The sequence below is a fragment of the Rhinopithecus roxellana genome, chromosome 9 (genome assembly GCF_007565055.1).
Source record: "Rhinopithecus roxellana isolate Shanxi Qingling chromosome 9, ASM756505v1, whole genome shotgun sequence".
Taxonomy (NCBI): Eukaryota; Metazoa; Chordata; class Mammalia; order Primates; family Cercopithecidae; genus Rhinopithecus; species Rhinopithecus roxellana.
In genome coordinates this window covers 144,396,000-144,408,213 of record NC_044557.1, presented here as the reverse complement: position 1 = coordinate 144,408,213, position 12,214 = coordinate 144,396,000, and the positions used below count along the sequence as shown (strand labels likewise).

The 12,214-nt window shown below is 50.3% G+C and overlaps 1 protein-coding gene across 1 annotated transcript in view; it reads left to right on the top strand.

The window, feature by feature from the left end:
* Positions 1 to 3,746: 3,746 nt before the first annotated feature.
* LZTS1 (leucine zipper tumor suppressor 1) overlaps positions 3,747 to 12,214 on the top strand; it is a 57,273-nt gene continuing 48,805 nt past the window's right edge. The window contains exon 1 of the mRNA XM_030938279.1: positions 3,747 to 3,988. The gene's annotated coding sequence lies outside the window, so the exon portion shown is untranslated. The remainder of the gene's footprint in view (positions 3,989 to 12,214) is intronic.

The window sequence follows — 12,214 nt, the reverse complement described above, 5'->3', positions numbered from 1 at the left end:
GATTGGAAGAAGTAGGAATACATGTGGATTTTCTGAATTTGAGTCAATTTATCTCTCTGAAACATCACCTCACCCCCCTCCCCTCAAAGCACTCATTCTAATAGCTTTTTGAGCATTTGCTTTATACCAATAATGTGCTGAGTTCTGGGGATTCAGTGTTGAATAAGACAGACATGATCTTTGAACAAGAAACTTACAGAAGAGTTGAACAGACAAACAAGAAGCCAGGCAATTAATTAAGCTGTGATAAGTGAAAGTGCCTTGAGGAAGGCAGAGTTGTCTGTAATCCAAACAAGCTCCTGGCTTAACTGGTCTGTGGGTCTGGTCCAGTGTGGCCAATCTTAGGTTCTAGAGATGAAGCAAGATGCTCTGTATCTCAGGTGATGAATAGATGAGGAGGGTAGGAGATTTTTAGAAGAAACATTTTGTGACCCAGCTTTCTAGACTCGACTCAGACAAGGGAGAGCCTGAGGGATGCAGAGTTTCACATGAGACACCTCTCAGGAACCCAGACACTCAGGAAGGGCAGCGAACCTTCACTAGACAAGGAAGAAAAAGAGCCACACTGAGAACCCACCGGTGGTGTTGGGGGTAGACACACCCAGCCATTGCATTACCATACCCAACTGCTGAATCAGGGAGCTAATTATGGCTTTGTACTGCTGGAGACCACATTCCTGAGGCTTTCATGCACACACACGGAACCATAACACATACACACACGCTGTGCTGTCCATCATTGATCTCCTCCTCCATTCTGCCTTCTCATTTCCACCCCCACTCTCGATGCATTCTACTCTGTCTCTAAAGTATCCCTTCAGAAGGGTGTTTCTGTTGTTCCATAGAGTATCCCATTTCCACCTGTCATACACAGACCAACACACTCCTCATACCCTTTGCCCGACTCAGTCATTCCAGGAAGGCGTCACATCATACCCAGCGTTTACCTAGCACGTCACTGACAAAGGTGTCGGTGCTGAAGGAGGGTCCTTAAGGAGTATCTTCTCATCCGAACCATCCACTTTCCAGATGAGGAAACCAAGGTCTCATCAGGGACTCCAAACCACCCACTTTCCAGATGAGGAAACTGAGGCCTCATCAGGGACATGGCTTGTCCAACAGCATATAGTCAGTGGTAGGGCCATAACAAAAAGTGGGCTTCCAGAGTCCTTTGTCTCTTCCATGGAATCTCACCTCTGAAGACACAAAAATGAGTTTGAGGTCTGGAGCCCACCTGATCCCTTAATCTACCTTCCAAGAATCTGCCCTTTCCTTAAAGTGCTGGAATGTTTGATCGATATTAACTCATTCGGCTAAAATTCTTGAGATACTCTCACCAGCAAGCAAGAATACATGTTCTTTGTCAATGAATGGAACACAAAGAAGCATGGGGCTTTAGAAAAAGGAGGCATTATTTTGCCTAGGATGATAAGAGAAGGTATGAGTAAGGGTCCCATGTTTTGTCTCAGATTTTGAGAGGTACAGTTAGAAGAGCAGGAGAAAAGCTTTTCAGACTGAGGGGCAGGCATATAAAAAGGTGGGGAAAAGGAGGTGATGTTCAGAAAAATGCTGATTAGCCTTTGGGGTTGACACTTAGAAATTATAGTATTGCTTGTAATCACTGCCATGTGTATGTACTTACCACAAGGCAGTGAGTTTCACTTAATCATCAGAACAAACCTATATGTGAGAAATTCATTCATTTAACAAATACATATTGAGTGACTACTATGTTGCCTGGCAAGTTTTAGGTGTCGGGGATACATCTATGAATAAAACAGACCAAGTCCCTCAGCCACCAATAAAAGAGAACAAGTTCCTGCCTTCAGGGAATTTACATTCTGGGACTTGTTATCTCATTTCACAAATAAAAAGAAGAAGAAAAAAAGACTGAGTTAGAGGGAGGGGAAGGTACTGGCTCAAATGACAAGCAGAAAGTCTGTCTGTGTTCTTAAACCCCTTCCTATGCCGTCTTTCAGGAAGCCTAGATTGGAGGGTCAGAGTCTTCAGGGTCAAGACCCTAAGGCAGTGAGGTTCCCCTACAGGGTTTTGAGCAGGGAGCAGGGGTGTGGCAGAAACCAGATGGCTTGTTTTCCTTTGAGCTGTCTCCCCACTCCCTACCATTCTATTTAATTATTTTATTTTATTTTATTTTATTTTATTTTGAGACAAGGTCTCACTTGTCACCCAGGCTGGAGTGCAGTGGCGCTTTGGCTCACTGCAACGTCTGCCTTCCAGGCACAAGCAATTCCCAAGCCTCAGCCTCCCAAGTAGCGGGGATTACAGGCTCCCGCCACCACATCCAGCTAATTTTTTTTTTTTTTTTTTTTTTTTTTTTGAGACGGAGTCTTGCTCTGCCGCCCGGGCTGGAGTGCAGTGGCCGGATCTCAGCTCACTGCAAGCTCCGCCTCCCGGGTTCCCGCCATTCTCCTGCCTCAGCCTCCGGAGTAGCTGGGACTACAGGCGCCCGCCACCTCGCCCGGCTAGTTTTTTTATATTTTTAGTAGAGACGGGGTTTCACTGTGTTAGCCAGGAAGGTCTCGATCTCCTGACCTCGTGATCCGCCCGTCTCGGCCTCCCGAAGTGCTGGGATTACAGGCTTGAGCCACCGCGCCCGGCCCATAATTTTTGTATTTTTTTTTTTTTTAGTAGAGACGGAGTTTCACCATGTTGGCCGGGCTGGTCTCGAACTCCTGACTCAAGTGATCCACCCGCCTCGGCCTCCCAAAGTGCTGGGATTACAGGCATGAGTCACCGCATCCAGCCCCCATGCTATTTATAATCAGAGATCGGTCATGTCAATCCTAATCCATTACATCTACCCGCTCCCCCACCTCCCCCCACACACGCTTCTTTCAAGGTGAGGCTGACACTCCTTGGGCAGAACTGCCACCTTCCCGTCAAGCCTGGTTTTAGCGGATTAGCCTCAGTGCACCCTCAAGTCCCCAAGCCTCAGGCAGCACCTGGCACTCCGGTTAACTGACCCTTTGTCCTACAAAACCCTGTAAGCTTGTATCCTCTCCTGGCTCAATTGCTACAAGTTAAAAGTGAGGGTGGTAGAGAAAATGATAGTGTTAGAAGGGGACTGGGTGAGATTAATAGCTATAAACTTGAAACAGGCCTCTGCTTTCACCTGAAACTCAGCTCTCTCAGAGTTGGAAAAGTTTGCTTTTGAAATGTTTTGGGAGTGGGAGTCTCGGTTCTCTGAACTCTAGTCTGTAATCCCGGTGTGGTGTGCAATGCCCCTCACTTGGGTGCCAGTCCAGTCCTTGAACAAAACACATGCCCTTTAGCGCGAGTTGGGAGTGGGAGAGACAGTATTAGGAAAAAGAAACTGGCGAGTAAGAGGAAGGGGTAATGGAGAAAGGGGAACATACAGAGAATGAGAGAAGGAATGGATTAAAGAAAATAACCGGAGTAAGAATTTCAGGTAATGAAACGGAAAAAAGGATGCGATAAGAGCAAGACAGGAACAATCGGAGAAAGGGGGCCAAGCAAGAAAGGAAGACCGGGGGGCAGGGTCGCCCGATGGGGCTGATGGAAGTGAGAGCAGAGAGACCGGACCGGGAACCCCGCGCAGGCCGCGGGCGCGAAGGAGCAGCGAGGTCGCCAGCAGCCCCAGCTGTCAGCCCGGAACAAAGGCCGCCGAACGGCACAAACCAGGCTGCCGGCAGCTCGCTGCCAATCAGCGGCGCCGGCGCTGGCCCCGCCCCGGGCCGGCCCCGCCCCGCCCCGCCCCGCCCCGCCCCGGCTCCGGGACCCGCGCAGAGGCCGGCGCGCCTGGAGCTGGCGGTTTGGCAGCGGCCGGGCGGGGAGGCCGAAAGTTTCTCTGCCCGCCTCGGCCAGCGAGTGGGAGCTGGGAACTGCATCCCGCGCGGTGGGACCGGCCCGGCCCGCTCAGCAGCTCTAGAAAAAGAGAGACGGGAACACACCGGGAAACACTGGGAAAAAAAAAAATTCTCAAGTGCGCCCGAGGCGCAGGGGGCAGGTAAGACGCGGTGGCCGGGGGTCTCCCCGTCCCTGGAGAGTCTGCTGCCCTGGCTGCGGGAAAACTAGCTCCCCGCGCCGGGCTGGCCCGTCCGTGCGTCCGCGCGTCCGTCGGTCTTTGTCTGTCTGTGTCCGTGGCTGTCGAGGTGTCTTTGTCTCCGCGTGGAGCTGTCAGGGTCTTCTCCCCTCTGCAGGGTGGGCGCCGCTGCTCCGGCCCGGCCCGGAGGAGGTGACTGACTGTGCGTCCGTCCTCCTGTCTTTGTCTCCGTGTCTCCTGCAGACGGGGCTCGTCTATTTCCAGCCCCGATGCTGATCCTGGCGGGGACGTCAGTGTTAGGTGACACTGGTGTCGGAGGTGAAGAAGTGGGACGTGGGGACGCGAGGCCGCAGGGGCAGAGGCCGCAGGAAGAAGGTCCGGCGGTCGGGCCGAGCCGCTGAACTTCGCTGCCTGGAACTTTGAGGATAAGCTGTGTCCACGCCGGTGGGGAGGACACCGGTGCGATGCAGCGAGATATTTCAAAGGTTTCCCTCAAGGAATAAGTCATACGGGCAGAGGTGGTTAGAGAGGAAGGTGGTATATCGGAGTGTCTAAGTGGCTCCCTGGGGCTACAGGTTCCTGGGGTCGGTCCTGGGTGTGCAATTCAGGAATTTAGTCAAAGCACCACGCACACACAGACAGAGCACCACACTAATTTCACTTCTTCCACCGCCACCCTAGGCAGCCAGACCTCACCCCTCCACCGTGCCACAGGCTTTGCTCTGGCTGGAGAGGCTTCAGAGGTCGCAGCTCGGCAGCAACAGGCACCCTCGAGACACCAAGGGCCAGGTGATGTTTCTCTTTCCTGCTCCAAGTGGAAAGGTTTGAACTGTGGAGCAAATGAGTGTTGTGCCCGCCCACGAGTATGTCAGGCCTGGGAAAGTGCTCCAGACTTGTTAGCTTCGCAGTCCTCAATTTACCAGGAATAAGAAGTGCTTAGGGATCTGGCCTCCTAAAGCGTTTCCTGTCTGGCTTATTCCCTCCACACCGTCCCGCTGCCATCAGCCTCTCTGCTCTCTGGTCCTGGCCGCTGGGAAACTACTGAGGAGGCACTGAGTTCTGGACCGTGCTGGGCAGGCGCTGCTCCTAATAAGGATCCCACACTCTGCTGGAAGTGCAGCCTAATAGGAGTGCTGGGAGCCCAGGAGCCCAGCCACAAAGAGATGAGCTATCTGCTTGGCAGTTCCTGCACCAAGACCCTGAGAAGAGTCTGCGGTACGGGCAAGAGGGTGTTTGTAACCTGAGCTTTCTCTAAGTTCAAAAACAGTTTTCAGCAGGCATCCAGAGGGAGTATGGAGGTGTCTGAAGAGTGTGCGCATATGGGTATTAGAGATAGCATTTACAGAGAGGAAAGGTGTTTATCTTTAAGAGTGGAATGGGACATAGTCTGTGGGTAGGAGTCTGCGGGCAGAGAGCATACAGGCTAATCAGACGTGGCGTTACACCTTGTATTTATCCAGCGCTTTTCTTTGGAGGCGCTTTCTGCTCATCATAGACGTTATCTCATATGTTATCTCCTTTATCCTCACAACATAACTATCAGGTTGGTGCGGTGGGCTCTCTGTGCCTGCCAGTGAAGAAACGGAGGCATCAGAAGGGAAAGGCATTCCCTGAGGTCCTACAGCTAATGGGAGGGAGCAAGTGGGAGTCCTAGTAAGAGGTCCCCGCTGGGTGGATGTGAGTGTGCGGCGCTCAATCTCCTTAAGAAGAGAAGAAAACTAGTAGAAAAAGAAAGGGCATCTCTGTGGGTGTCTATATGCAAGCAAAAGGGAGGATGGGACATTTGATGTGCTGAAGATGGTTGTTATTTAACATTTATGCCGGGCGCGGTGGCTCAAGCCTGTAATCCCAGCACTTTGGGAGGCCGAGACGGGCGGATCACGAGGTCAGGATATCGAGACCATCCTGGCTAATACGCTGAAACCCCGTCTCTACTAAAAAATACAAAAAAACTAGCCGGGCGACGAGGCGGGCGCCTGTAGTCCCAGCTACTCGGGAGGCTGAGACAGGAGAATGGCGTGAACCCGGGAGGCGGAGCTTGCAGTGAGCTGAGAGCCGGTCACAGCACTCCAGCCTGGGCCGCAGAGCAAAACTCCGTCTCAAAAAAAAAAAAAAAAAAAAAAACATTTATAGCAGCGACTGTGTGTTTCACGAAGTAAACCTGTCTCAGCAATTCAGCTTGTGCATTTGTTTGTCTGCAGTAAGTGCCCCCAACTGTGTGTGCCTGGTTGGATGTGGGACAGGGGTGCTATCACAGAAGGAGTGCTGCTGTGTGGGGTGTGCTGGGGAAAGCCAGTGCTTTGGGAGTGTGTGAAGGAAAGATGTGCCTTTCAGTTTTGAGAAGCCGTGGGTCAGCGTGTATAGCAAAGCTATACATGGGCTCCAGACGTATATAAATGGCTTTCTAATCCTGAAAACTTATTTATATGCCTTGCGCTTATTCAACATTCATTTCATAAATATTCATTGGGTGCCTACCAAATGCAGGGCTCTGAGCTAGGCAGTGAGGCTAGGAAGATGAATAATGTAATGACAAACCTATATGGGTAAGCACCTTATAGACCAGTGTAATGGATAATAGCGTAACACTTAATAGCAACCACTAAATACACTTGTGCCTGGGACTTTTTATTCATTATCTCATTTAATTTTCACTGCAGCCCTGCAGGGTATGTATAATTATCAGATGAGGAGAGTTAGGTAATTTAGCCAGGCTACAAAACCGAGGGGCAGGGATTTGAGATCAACTTAGTAAGGTTCTGGACCCTGGCTCTGTCCATGTTATTCTGTTACCTTTGAACATAGAAACACTGTTTCTTCTATGTAAAATATTCCTGCCTGGTCTCTCTACCTTCTCCACTTAACTGGCTCCCAATTTTGTTTTTTTTTTTTGAGATGGAGTCTTGCTCTGTCACCCAGGCTGGAGTGAAGTGGTGCGATCTTGGCTCACTGCAACCTCCACCTGTCGGGTTCAAGCAATTCTCCTGCCTCAGCCTCCCAAGTTGCTGGGACTACAGGTGCCTGCCACCACACCCGGCTAATTTTTTGTATTTTTAGTAAAAATGGGGTTTTGCCATGCTGGTCAGGCTGGTCTTGAATCCTTCCCTCAAGTGATCCATTGGCCTCAGCCTCCCAAAGTGTTGGGATTACAAGCATGAGCCACCACACCCAGCCCCATTGTGGGTTTTAACCATAGGGATCAACTCCTCCAAGAAAGTTTCCCCTATTTTTTCCTTAATTCGGGTCAGGTACCTTCCTCGGAGTCCCTACCATCATATCAGTGTATTATAGCATTTACCCACTGGCTCCTGAGGAGTCTACAGAATTCCTAGAAGCAGAGACTGCGTCGTGAGTTCCGAGCTCAAAATACAGTGTTGGCTTTCTGTAGATACTATGAGTATGCCCTTGGTAAATGCTTGTTTAATAAGGTGAGGGGAAAGAGGAGAGCTCTCAGAGACCTTTGGCAGGAGCACTGTTCCCAACAGTAGATTTCTGCATGGGTGCCCTTTGCTAGAGTGGCCACTGACTTTCCTTCCTCTGTTACTGGGCCAGCTCCTTCAAGGCCTCTCCCTAGATGGGGCCATCTCAGGCCCCACCAACAGTTCGGGGAGCCTGAGGGAACCCTTGCCCCCACCCACTCTATCTCCAGGTCATCAACCCACAAACACAGTTGTAGAAGGGGACGTTCTAGGTGTGACCTAGACCTGGGGTTTTAAAATCCTGCACTTGGAGCCCCAGGGGCCAGATGGTTCCAGGGCAATGATGAGACGTTTCTGGGATTTTGCCAACAAAGAAGTATCCAACTGCCTGGGGAATCTTGAGGTGATTTACATATTAGCTCTTTGAGTTTGCTGTTGAATAGATCTTTGTGCTGCTACAGTTTGAAGCCTAAAATGGACACTCCGAGACTTGCAGTGGAGAGTGTGAATCGCTACCATGTTTGGGGAGGTAATCTGGCCATGATTTCTCCAAGGCCACGCGGTCGGATGATTGTCCTCCCATGCCCTTTCCATCGCCCTGTTATTTCTCATATTGGAATTACAACCTGTGTTCTCGGGGGTCCACGGTAAGTTTTCCTTTTAAAGATCATTGATCAAGTTTGAAAAACTCTGCATTTCACTATGTATTAAAGGTCTTATCCGTGTGAGGTGCCAGGGAGTGGGGAACAACAGTAAAAAAAGACGAAATAAATAATGCTTTGAGACTAAAGTTTGTGATGACGGTTGGGAAGAAGAATTGGCGTGCGTAAACAACAACAAGTAAGTTGAAAACTGGGTTGCATTAGGTTGGTGCAAAAGTAATTGGTGGTTTTTGAAATTAAAATACTAACTTTGAATACAGCAGTTTCTCAGTGTCTCAGCAGGAGGCAGGTGAGCCAGAACCTTCCTTACCAGGGAGGAGGTGGCCGTGAACTGAACCTCGAAGTTGAACCTGAGGAGGGTAGGAAGGGAGTCAGGGAAGCAGAAGTCAAGTTCACGGCTCCAAGATACAAACAGAGCTGAGGAGACAGGGCTCTCTCTTCCAAGAACCCTAGCCAGAGTCTGTTGCCTCCTTATGCCAGGTTTGGCCAGCCACTCAACAAACAGAGGTGGTGCATAAGAAATGGGAGGTTTTCAACCTCTCACCTCTCACCACTGCCTCCAGCCAGTGTGCACATTAGCCTCCAGATCCCCTCCTCCAAGGGTTGGAGAAGTTGATGGGGATATGTCAGCTACAGGTGGGCATAGCTGGTGAGCTTACGGCTAGTTAGCTCCCTTTACCATTTGGCAAAGCCCGCTGCGTTGCTGCGGTTTCCATCCTGTGTCTCTCCCACTGGTTTTTTGTTTGTTTCTTTATTTTTTAGAGACAAGATCTTGCTCTTTCTCTCAGGATGGAGTGCAGTGATGTGATCATGGCTCAGCTCACTGCAATCTTGACCTTCTAAGCTCAGGTGATCCCCAATCCTCCTTCCTCAGACTCCCGAGTAGCTGGGACCACAAGTGCGTACCCATACATCTGGCTAATTGTTTTTAATTTTTATAGAGATAGGGTCCCGTTATGTTGCTCAGGCTGTTCTTGAACTTCTGGCCTGAAGTGATCTTCCCACTTTGGCTTCCCAGTGTTGGGATTCTAGGTGTGAGCCACCGCACCCAGTAATTCAATTATTGTATTACCCAGTAATACATTTGAATCTTCTTCACTTTTTCTGTGCTCTCTTCACCCCCCATCTGCCTTTTCTCTAAGTGCTTGTGATGCATATATGTTAAGTTCAATAAACAATAAACTAGAGCCTGGCGCGACTGGCTCATGCCTATAATCCCAGCAATTTAGGAGGCCGAGGTGAGCCAATCACCAGAGGTCAGGAGTTCCAGACAAGCCTGGCCAACATGGCGAAACCCCATCACTACTAAAAATACAAAAAAATTAGCTGGGCATGGTGTTGCACGCTTGTAGTCCCAGCTACCCAGGAGGCTGAGGCAGGAGAATCGCTCGAACCCGGGAGGCAGAGGTTGCAGTGAGCCGAGATCACTCCACTGCACTGCAGCCTGGGCTGCAAAGCGAGACATTGTCTCAAAACAAACAAACAAACAAACAAACAAACAAAAACCCACAATAAACTAGGATGTAGCTAGGATAATGGAATGTCTACTTGGGATTTGCTTGAGGGAATGAAAATTTATCATCTATCAGTTCTTTCTTTATAGCTTGTCAATTCAAAAGGTTTAGTCCACTCCACGTTGAAATTAGAACAAATATTGCCTCCACAGAATTTGAATTAATGACATTTCCATGGAATACCAACCTTAATTGCATAATATATTTCAGTGTTTCCACCTTGCCTGTGAGCAAGTTAGTTCCGAACTAAAATGGGATAGCAGTCTCTTCACTGGTAGCTCAACAGTGTGTGGAAACCAGACTTCAGGGGTAATCACACATGGAAGCTGCCCCCAGGTGAGAAGAGAATTGGATGGAGCATCGTGGGAAGGAGAAGAGTAAAGGGAGGTGGAAGATGGAGACAGAAGACAAGCAGAGAGGGAATGTGTGTGTTAGCTAACAGCTAAAGCTAATTGTTCTAATCAATCCAGCAGAGAGGTGATTTTTCTTACTAAGTGACAGGCCAAATTGGTGTCTGAACAGATGTGATGTGGGTTGCATCTAGCACCTGGAACAAAGACAGCAAAGAGCTGCCTCACGGAGATCGCCAGTAGAACTGCTTCATGTCAGTTAATCATTGTGTGAGAAGATAGGGCTACCTTCAGGCCAGTGCCAGAGCACAGGCACACACACATGCACACACGCGTGCACGCACACGCACATTCATCCGTTTCATTCATCCACTCTCATCGTCTCTCCCTCTGAGACATGCTTTCTTGTGATACCCAAACTCACAAGCCCATGTACATCACATTACACAAATCTTCAGAGACTCCCAAAATGTCAGGACCCAGGAGATCCACACCTCTGCCTACCTGTGGCATGGTCTGAGGTGAGCTCAGACAGCCCCTCCCCGATGCCATGCCCGGGGTAGTCTTTGGGCAGTCATGAGCCCATCAGAGTTACAGATACTCCGTAGGAAGAGGATGGGCCAGTCTAGGTGAGATGTTCAGCCTGAGCGGGGTACAAGAACTGGGGCCCCTCAAGGAGGTTGAAAGTGGAGGTGAGATGGGGATGGGAGTGGGCATTGTTCTCAACCCCTCCCATTCCTGTGCATGAATCTGACCTCACGGAATAACCTGTCAGGTGGCTGAGGCCATCCCTGCCCAAGGCACCAGGGCAGGGCCGTGCACTTGGCTCCCTGGCCTGTTGGCTTGGGGGGCATTTTCACTCTTCTTGCTGCTGCAAAGCCATTTGCTGTTAAATCACCCTCCTCTTGGCACCCTGGACTGCTAAATTGGTCTCAACTTGCTGTACTTCCACCCACCACCTTAGTCATTATTCGCTGGCAGCATTCAGAGAGTGGGTGTAAAGCAGTCGAACATTATATTCCTGCTGTAAAGACAGAGAATTGAGTATAGACATGCAAGGAGAGGGGAGAGAGGGAAGGAGGGAAGACAGCATGAAGGAGGCAGGGAAACAAGGCCTGGGGTTTGCCAGCACCTTTCCCTGGTGACCCCAGTGACACTGGATTGGGGGGGTGTTATAGGTGAGTGGGTCCTGGCTCAGTGGGAGAAGACAAAGGGGTCCACCTGCTACTGAGTGACTTCCCACCCCTGGTCTGGAGGCAGGAAAGGACATTAGCCATGGGAAGAGAAGGGTTCTGCCCTCCGTGAACTCCCTGTTGCTTGTATTCTGCAGTGTACAACGTACTTGTCACTCCCATTTGAGCACTTGTTCCCGTGTATTCGTATTTAGCTTTTTATCTCTATCCTCCCTCCCAGCGTAGATTATAAGGCCCTTAAAAGAGAAAGTGTGTCCCGCATCTGATACATAGCACCGGGACCTGGGGATGGTCTAGGGCTCGGTCTCAAATGGCTGAGATGGATGGCCCTAAGGCCCACAGTGCTTCTTTCTACCCAGCCACTTCAGATCTCTCTGTGCCACTCAAGGGCCACAGAAATTGGAAAGCCAGGCAAGCAAAAGGAGATGAAATTGCAAGGGAAACTACAGGGCTTGGTCTGCAATCTCAGTGGAAAGCTCCAAGGAGGGAAAGGGTTACACTGCAGAACAGACCAGCCAGGAAAGCAGAAACTTAAGAGACCTGCGGTCCTCATGCAGAAGGCTCGGGGTGATCTCCACCTGGCACACGGGCTCTACTGATAGCTCATCTAATGCCCAATGCCCAGGCATGCTGCCGGGGCTAGCAGGAGGTAGGAAGCAGAATCGGTTCTCACATCAGGCAGCAGTGACAGCGTCAGGCAGGGCAGACTGACCTTGACAGGAGGCTCTCTGAGTCACTGATAACATTTGTTTGGGCACCCAGGGAGAGGTTAGAAAGGGAACTCATGCCATCCTAAGCAGGCTTGGGACCTGTTGGGGCCCTCAACCCAGGCTCCTTGCCTCCCACACTCTGCTTGGGGGAGATAATAGGAAAACACCAAGAACAGAAGCCTCCCCAGCTAGGGAGGCGGGGAGATATGGGGATGAGCCCTGAGGCTGTCCTTGACCTTCTAGAGAGGCAGCCCCATGCCTGGTGTCTGTAGGTACCTGTGTGGGGTCTGCCCTTCCCTCTGTCTCCCATGGTCAATGGCAGCAGAGGTCCAAAAGGACAAT